This window comes from Lygodium microphyllum, chromosome 25 (assembly GCF_053477565.2).
Source record: "Lygodium microphyllum isolate KBCC chromosome 25, Lygodium_microphyllum_v1.1.10, whole genome shotgun sequence".
Taxonomy (NCBI): Eukaryota; Viridiplantae; Streptophyta; class Polypodiopsida; order Schizaeales; family Lygodiaceae; genus Lygodium; species Lygodium microphyllum.
In genome coordinates this window covers 106,076,727-106,084,826 of record NC_141159.1, presented here as the reverse complement: position 1 = coordinate 106,084,826, position 8,100 = coordinate 106,076,727, and positions in this window count along the sequence as shown.

Genomic DNA, 8,100 nt, shown 5'->3' with positions numbered 1-8,100 from the left:
ATGCACGTTTAGCTTGAGTATGAGTAAGCAGTGGAAAATTGTTAGAAGCATACATACCATGCAATGTGATTTGTTTTCCTTGAAAATAAATTTTAATTGAATGCGTGGAATAATCTATGTCAGGATTATACTGATCACGCCAAGGCATACCTAAGATAATATCACTAGACTGCAAAGGTACAACTAGGAAATTTCTACGTTCAGTGTATTCACCAATTTTAATTTCTAAGTTATGCACTTCTTGTGTTCCATTATATCTCGTGCCTAGGAATGTTGCTTTAATGCAATAATGTGTAGAAATATTTTGTAATTTCAATTCTTTAACTAACTTTGCAGAAATAAAATCATGTGTGCTACAATCATCATGCAAAATAATCTTTTCTTTACCATGCACTGAACATTTCATTGTCAACAAAGAATGTGGAGTTGGCATACCTGGCAAAGTATCCGAAGTAGTACCAATGTCATCATCATCTTCCGTAAAATCAAACATTTCCTCACATTCTTCATCTTCCATTGCTCCAAGATAATTGATATGGATAGGTGGCTTTTTCGATTGACAATTGGCTGCTAGATGTCCAAGTTGATGGCATTTGTAACAAACTATTGGTTTGGCTTTAGATACATTGTTGGTAATGGCAGGAAGTTTAGGAATATTAGGATTTGGCTGTGAGGATGGCTTAGGGTTTGGATTGGTATTTGATGGCAAAGCAGGTGGTCGTGTCCAAGACTTACGGAATGAAGATGGAAGAAAACGACTTTGATTGAATCTTCTAAAATTTGAATTGAATTGCTTGGAACCATAATTACCATTAGTTTGAAATTGTTGTGGACGCTTGTCTCTTCCTCGAATCTTGTCTTCAGTGTCATGAGCCAAAGAAATTGCATCTTCAAGGGTTGTTGGCTTAGACATACTGACTTCAGCATAATAATGTCCAAGTAAGCCAGACATAAACTTGCGTTTTTGCGTCGCTTCAGGTACATCTTCGAGCATTCGGAGTTGCAGTAGGGCATTCCAAAAGTGTTCAATGTATTGGGAAATAGGTTCACAATCTCTTTGCTGTAGAAGATCCCATTGCTTTATGGCTTTTTCATGGAATTGAGGAGGAAGAAAATTCTGCAAAAACTTCTTTTGGAAACTCTCCCAAGTAGTGGGACAATCAATGTTCTTGCGAACCACCGTGCACCATAGAGATGCTCGATCGACTAAATGATTAGTGACACATTTAATTTTGTCTTTCTCAGCATATGTCTCTTTATGAAAGTAATCATCAAACTGACTGATAAATGCAAGTATAGTCTTTCCATCTCGAGATCCATTGAAAGTATGAAATTGAAGTTTCTTTTACTTATCTTTGTTTTTTTTGCTAATGGATTGAGCTTCAAGCATCACATCGATGGTATGTCATATAAGATCTTCGGGTTGCGGTCCATCTTTGTCGGTGGTAGATTATTGCAAATTAGCCAATTGAACTTGCAAAGCTTGTCGAGCTCTTTGTTCTTCATCAATCTGCATCATAATCAAATCCAATTTTTGTTCCATCGTAGGTTCGGGTAAATCACCTTCAGCCCCATAAGATCATCCATATTTTGTTCCATCATTCTGTAAAATTCAAAAGACCTCACACTCTCGAAATCTGATTAGCGGGATGAGCATAGCTCAAAGTCGGGTGTACAAGGCTTATAAATTTTGTTTGGCTTTTATGGTCTTCCTCTTTTTTGCAATTGGGGTAGTCGTTGTATTCGTAGAAGTTGCATACAATCTTCGTATGACCTTATGCGTTTGCTGAAATTGGTTTAGCAAGTCTGCAAAGAGGAACAGGGTCTTCCAGAGAGCAATAAACGAACTCTGTGCTTCTGCATAGGAACAGTCTTTATGGGAATAGTTGGATAAGTCTGTGTTGACTTCTGTGGACTTGCAGAAGTAATAGAACTTGGGGGCTTGCTTAGTAGACTTGGTAGACTAGGAAGCTTAATACCTTTAGTAACTAAAGCTAAACGAATTTTTGAGGATATTACTATTCTGGCGACGAATTCGACGCCGCCAAACACATACTCTTGCCGCCCGTCATGAATTCGTTTAAGTAAGCTTTGCAAAGCTTACTATTAAGTCTTAGTAAGCTTTTAAGTTAAAGCTTTTGAAAGTTGTGAGTTATGGAAGCTTATTGTTCTCTGTTTAAAAAACGTATTGAAGAAGGAGATGTACAAGTGGTCCGCCGCCTCCTCAGGCCGGTCCTTCGCGATCAGAGGATGCACATAGGGGTTCTTGACCGCCAAGAAGTCACTAGTATCGACCGTTCGTGATGAAATGACTATAGAGCTCGATCGTTCTAGGAGCTCCTCCTTCGTGCAAGATGGTATGCGATTGGAAGCTCTCGATCTCAGCTTTGCTCTGATACCACTAGTGCACAGATCGGATGCCATAAGCGCACGTAGTGAGCGTCACAAGGTCCCCAAGAACAAAAGAACTCTACTTTTTGCACACAAATCAATGTAGAAAGCTTGCACGACATGAATAAGAGACTAATTGGGTGCAATCTCCCCCCATGCCTTGTGTGAGTGCTCCATAAAGCATGTATTTTATATATTAATCATCTTCAGGCTCAAATAATAGCCCAAATTACAAAATAGCACGCTTTAGCTTTTGAGTTTGCTTTCGTGCCAAATAGAAATAAAGCTAACGGGCGCCCAAGAAGTCAGACGTACCCAAATACAATGTCCAAATACAAATATCTAAATCGTGCACCCATGCGCATACAAAAATAATAAATAAATATCAAACGCTTTGATAAATAAGCACGACAAAATATAGGCACCATGCCTAAGGTATGTGTCCATCAAAATATTGATGATAAATTTGAATACATGCTATCCTCCAATGCTTTCCACTGCCACTATTGCTATCTCTACATATCAACTGAAGCATTCATAATCGTTAGTAAAATAATACAATTAAGCCGAAAAAATTGAATACATAGCAGTCTTCAGCTATATAAATAAATTAATTGGTTAGAAATCAATCCTAACCTTAACTTATCATGAGTGTGCACTCTAAACTCATAAACGTTTATTAATTTAAATATGTATTTTACGGAATCACCCGCTATGGAATCACCCATGTACACACTAAATTAACAAAATGCCCGAAAAGGATAGGCATCCCCATCGACTTCTCACACAAAGAATCCACTTTGTGTATGAGCCCCGATAACAAAATTTTACGAAATCCACCGTAAAACCTCACGGAATCCACCATGGCATGGAATCCACCGTGGAATATGCCTCCTGGCATTAGTAATCTAATGACTGAAGTATTAATCAACCTGCATTTAGTATCCACCACTTCAAGGTAGCTCCCAATTAGAAAGTAAGAAAAACAATGGGTCTCTTATAGCTAAGATTTGAAATCCGTCACTTATTAGTGGCTCCCAACAAATGCACCACTTATCGGGACCTAAAATGGGTCTGACACTGGCTATAAGCACTAGCTAGGCCTCTCTATACTCAAAGAACACACCCTCTCAGCCTTGCGGCTAGGAGTGTCTAAGGAACACTGCCCTAACTTCTATACATTTTGTGATTGTTTTGGATTGTAATCCAACAATTAAGCCTTCCCCACACTCCTTAGAGGGAGTCCCTACACATGTATCAGTGTAAAAATACCTCATAAGCACAAACAAAAGGAGGCACCCCTCGAAAAAATGTTGTGGCCCCACTCTGAGCTCTCCTACACCTCCTCAAGGATTGGCTCCTCGATGCACCGCTAACATAAATAACACGGACATCACAAGTTCCACTCTTATTTTAATCCATTCCAGGAGATAATATATTTCATCACTTAACAATTTCCCAAGAAAGCCGATATTCTAAACCTACAGGTTAGGTATCTCACAACTCAGCATGGGTCATATGTATAGAAAACCAATTGCAATGCATCCAGGAATTACATCATGTGATATGCACAATGCAACTGTGTATGAATCAAAGTGCTAAAATATTTTATGATTTAGAAAAAAACATTGTGAAGTGCAACAAACATGTCTTTTAATGATTTTAGCCCACATGTAATTCTGTGTTGCTAAGGGTCTGCACCGAACATCCTCATGCTACTAGACCCCTTTAAACTTAACTTATAAACATCCTATATGATATGCACAAGCAAATAGATCAAAATTTCAAATGTTATAAGCAACTAAGCACCCTCAAAACCCCTCCTCCCTATCGTTTAGATTATTCATTGTTGATAGGTGTAGGAAGTGGTTTTTTCATATTTTCTACTTGTAAAAGTAGTAAAAACTATACTTTAACATAGGGACAAGGATGAAGTGATGCTTATCCCTCATGCTCTAACCATGCCATACATTCATTCACGAACATAAAGCATATTTTTCCTTAATTATCTAGCGCAAGAAAACTAATTTTCTCTATTTTTATTCATTTATTTAGATTAAAAAATTAATAATTTTTATTTATGGATTGGGACTGAGCACAATTTTTAGAATTTATTTTATATTCATTTCTATGCCATATAAACCCCAAAATCACAACAAATTTTTTAAAATTTATCATTTTCATGAAAATCACATAATTGCGAGTTTTATGTGTTTTGGTATAAATTATTGAATGAATGAAACTTCTAGTTTACTTTAAGATTTCTAATAAATTTTAGCATTATCAATCAAAGGCATCCATTTACAAGCAATTCTATCAAACACATATCATGAAACAAATGAAATGATTGCTTACGCATAGAAACCCAGTTTTAGAGGTGCGTATTTAATGGGTGGGAGGCCACTGACGCTGTCGTGCCTCTACGTGCACACCATGTGAAAAAATCTAAAGTGCGGCTATTTTATTGATCACGCACACTATGTGAAAAACTCTGAAGTGCGGCTTATTGATTTAGAGAGTCAATGCCATTTTAGACATTAGTGTTCATGTCCATGGTTCAAACATAGTTTTTTGGACAAGTGTAGCCAATTTATGATATTTTAGATATTATCTCCTGTAAAAATCCAAAAACTATAGACAACTTCTGGATTAGGATGACATGCAAAAGAAAGCATGTAGCTTTCAGGGATCTGTGAGGATTTTCTATAAAAAGAGAGATGGACGAAATCGCGAGCGTCGTAATCATTATTTTCAGGCAATGAATCTGGCAAAATTTTGGCTAGGTGTGCTAGTATTTTACCCCCCTTTTGGAGCCAATGGAAGCATCAGATTGGTAATCTGAGTAGCATAGAGGAAGGTATTATTTGTGTACATTTTTTTGTATAAGAGATTTGTCTTCTCATAATGGAGAAATAAACTAATAGGCTTCAATTCTGTGAGTATTATTCTACATCTTCTATTTTTTTCTATGAGTATTATTTCATATCTTCTGTTTCTTTCAACCCCTTCTCTTCCATCTACTCCACTCCTTGAATCTCCCTTCACCCTACTATCTCTTACCCCCGCAGTAGACTTTGGACCCCCAAACGCTTTAACAGTGGTGAATCCGACGTGAAAGTCAGTAGTAGCAGAGGTGTGTAAAGATGGGAGATTCTACAGCTTCAAGTGGTGGTGATGCTTTACAACAAATGATTGCTTTTTTGCACCAACAATAACATCAGCAGTTGTTGTTACAACAATAGATGCAAACTCGGCAGGAAGCATAAATAATTGATTCCTTAGCCGTGAATGTATTGCAGGTAGTGGGACAAGAATTGAAGCAGTTTAAAGGTCAAAATGTTTCGGCCTTCATCTAGCTATATGAAAAAAAATATCGTTTCATGGGGTACCACAGTATGCATGGAGTTTGTATTTCTCCCATTTGGCCATGCATGCTTTGTATGATCTAATTGATGAGTTATATGGAACAGATGATGATTGGGTAGCTTTTAAGAAAGCTTTGAGAGAAGAGTTTTTCTTGGAAGATGAAGGATTGGTAACTAAAAAGATATTTATAGATTGGATTGAAAAGCCCAATAAAGGGTTGGCTGCTACAGCTTTGCTCTGTGAATTTGAAAGTCGGAATGCACAATTGGATGCTGATGAGCAGCAATCATTGGAGAGTTAGAAAATTGATTTGTTTCTGAAGGTTGCAGATCCTGTCTTGCAGGAGAAGCTAACTGATCGTTTAGAAGATGCCTCTTCTAAAAGAGGGCTAAAATCAGATGTGAAATCAGATTGGGCTAATGTAACTGAAGCAGTGCATATGTCGGTAAAGAGAGAGCGGATGGAATTAAGATGAAGTACAGGAAACACAACTGCCAATGCTCAGAAGGGGGCTGGAATTGCAACCAAGGCACTTGTAGCTATGGCGGAACAACCATAAGATGGAGTACAGGAAACACAACTGCCAGTGCTTAGAAGGGGGCTGAAATTGCAGCCAAGGCACCTGTAGCTATGGCGGAACAACCAGCTATACCTGTTGGTCCAACTCTTAAAGGTGATGCCGTGGATGAATTAATCAAAGGCATGCATGATTTGAGGCTAAATTTGACAAAGATTTATGCAAAGGTCGAAAAGCTGGATGTTATGGTAGAAGAGAAGGCTCGGACAACAGCCCAAAGACCGCACAAAGAAGGATACAAGAGGAGATGCATTTGATGTGACAATTTACAACATGAAAAGTGAGATTGTATGGCTTACCATAAAGTGGAAGCAAAAAGGTTAATCTTTTAGAAAGATGAAAAAATACATGCAACAAAAACTTGTCTTCCAATAGAGCCAAATTTTGGAAATGGTGGCATGCAAAAGAAGTTGGAAGATATGGCTGCAAGGACAACATTTGCTACCATAGATGCAGCCACATATGGGTTGAGAATTGAAAGGACTGATGGAGCTCATAAAGGAAGCATGGCTGAAGCAAAATCTCGTGTTTGGATGCAAGCATTAGATTGCATGGAAAAGGGAAAAACAGCAAAGTCTGAATTGGCTAATGCAAGTCAGAGTATATGAGGGAGAGCAAGATGGAGTGCACCAGTGGACTCATTTTCTGCCTATGCTTATTTGGATGAGGTTCATAATCAGGAAGCTCTTGTGGAAGAAAAGAGAAGAAGAGATGAGGACACTGATGGTCCTTCCTCTTCATGCCCATCTAAATGCACAACACGAAGTAAAATGGAGCAATTAAAAGAGATTGAAAAAGCCATACATGAGTATGTTATGGATGATGCATCTCAAGAGAAGAAACAAGAAGGGAAGAAAAGGGGCAAGAAATTTGATTACAGGTTACAATCTGATCTTGAGACTGCCCCAAGTCTTTAAAAAGTATTGGAAGATCGCATACTTGGTAGTAGAGTGGAATTCACACTTGGCAAAGTTCTTGGAATCTCAAAGCATGAATTTCATGATGTAATCATTGATATGTTGAAACGAAAAAGACAATTTGATCGTGAAGTTTTGCAAGCATTGATGCAGGTTGACAAAGACATAGAGAAACATCTTCAGAGGGAATATGATGATGTATGTAATGTTGTTTTGGAATAGGTTGATGCTGAAAATGGATTAGATGGAAGTATAAACAGCAAGCTTGTGGCCGAAAATGGTATTATGGGTAGCACTAAGCATAGAGAAAAGACTATGTATAATAGGGATGTCCATCAACAAGCACATGAAGAAGAAGATGCTCATTTTATTCCAAGCAGTCATTATTCATAAACACATTGGGCTCGTGCTACAATAGAGACAATTGCTAAAGTGGGAGAAAGAGAGACGCCTTGCATAGCTCTCTTGGATCATGGTTTTGAAATCAATGTTATAGCATGCAGTTTCTATGAGAATGGAGGTTGGCCAATTGATGTAGATCCAGGATGGCGCATGCAGGCGGCAAACAATTCATCAGGGGATCTTTATGCAGCTTGTTCGAATGCACCCATGACTATTGGAGATGTTAGGGATGAATATCATTTTTTTGTGAAAGATTCATGTAGTTATCCACCAGTGATTTTGGGGCAGCCCTATATTTCAGAATCAAGGCTGGAAACAAAAGCCTTGGATGATGGTTATTCATATGCTCGGGTTCAGAGTAAAGACAATACAAAGGCAGTATAGTTTCTAACTGATTGTGTGAATCATCCCCGCAATCAGGATAAGCTGCGGGATAATCCCATGCCA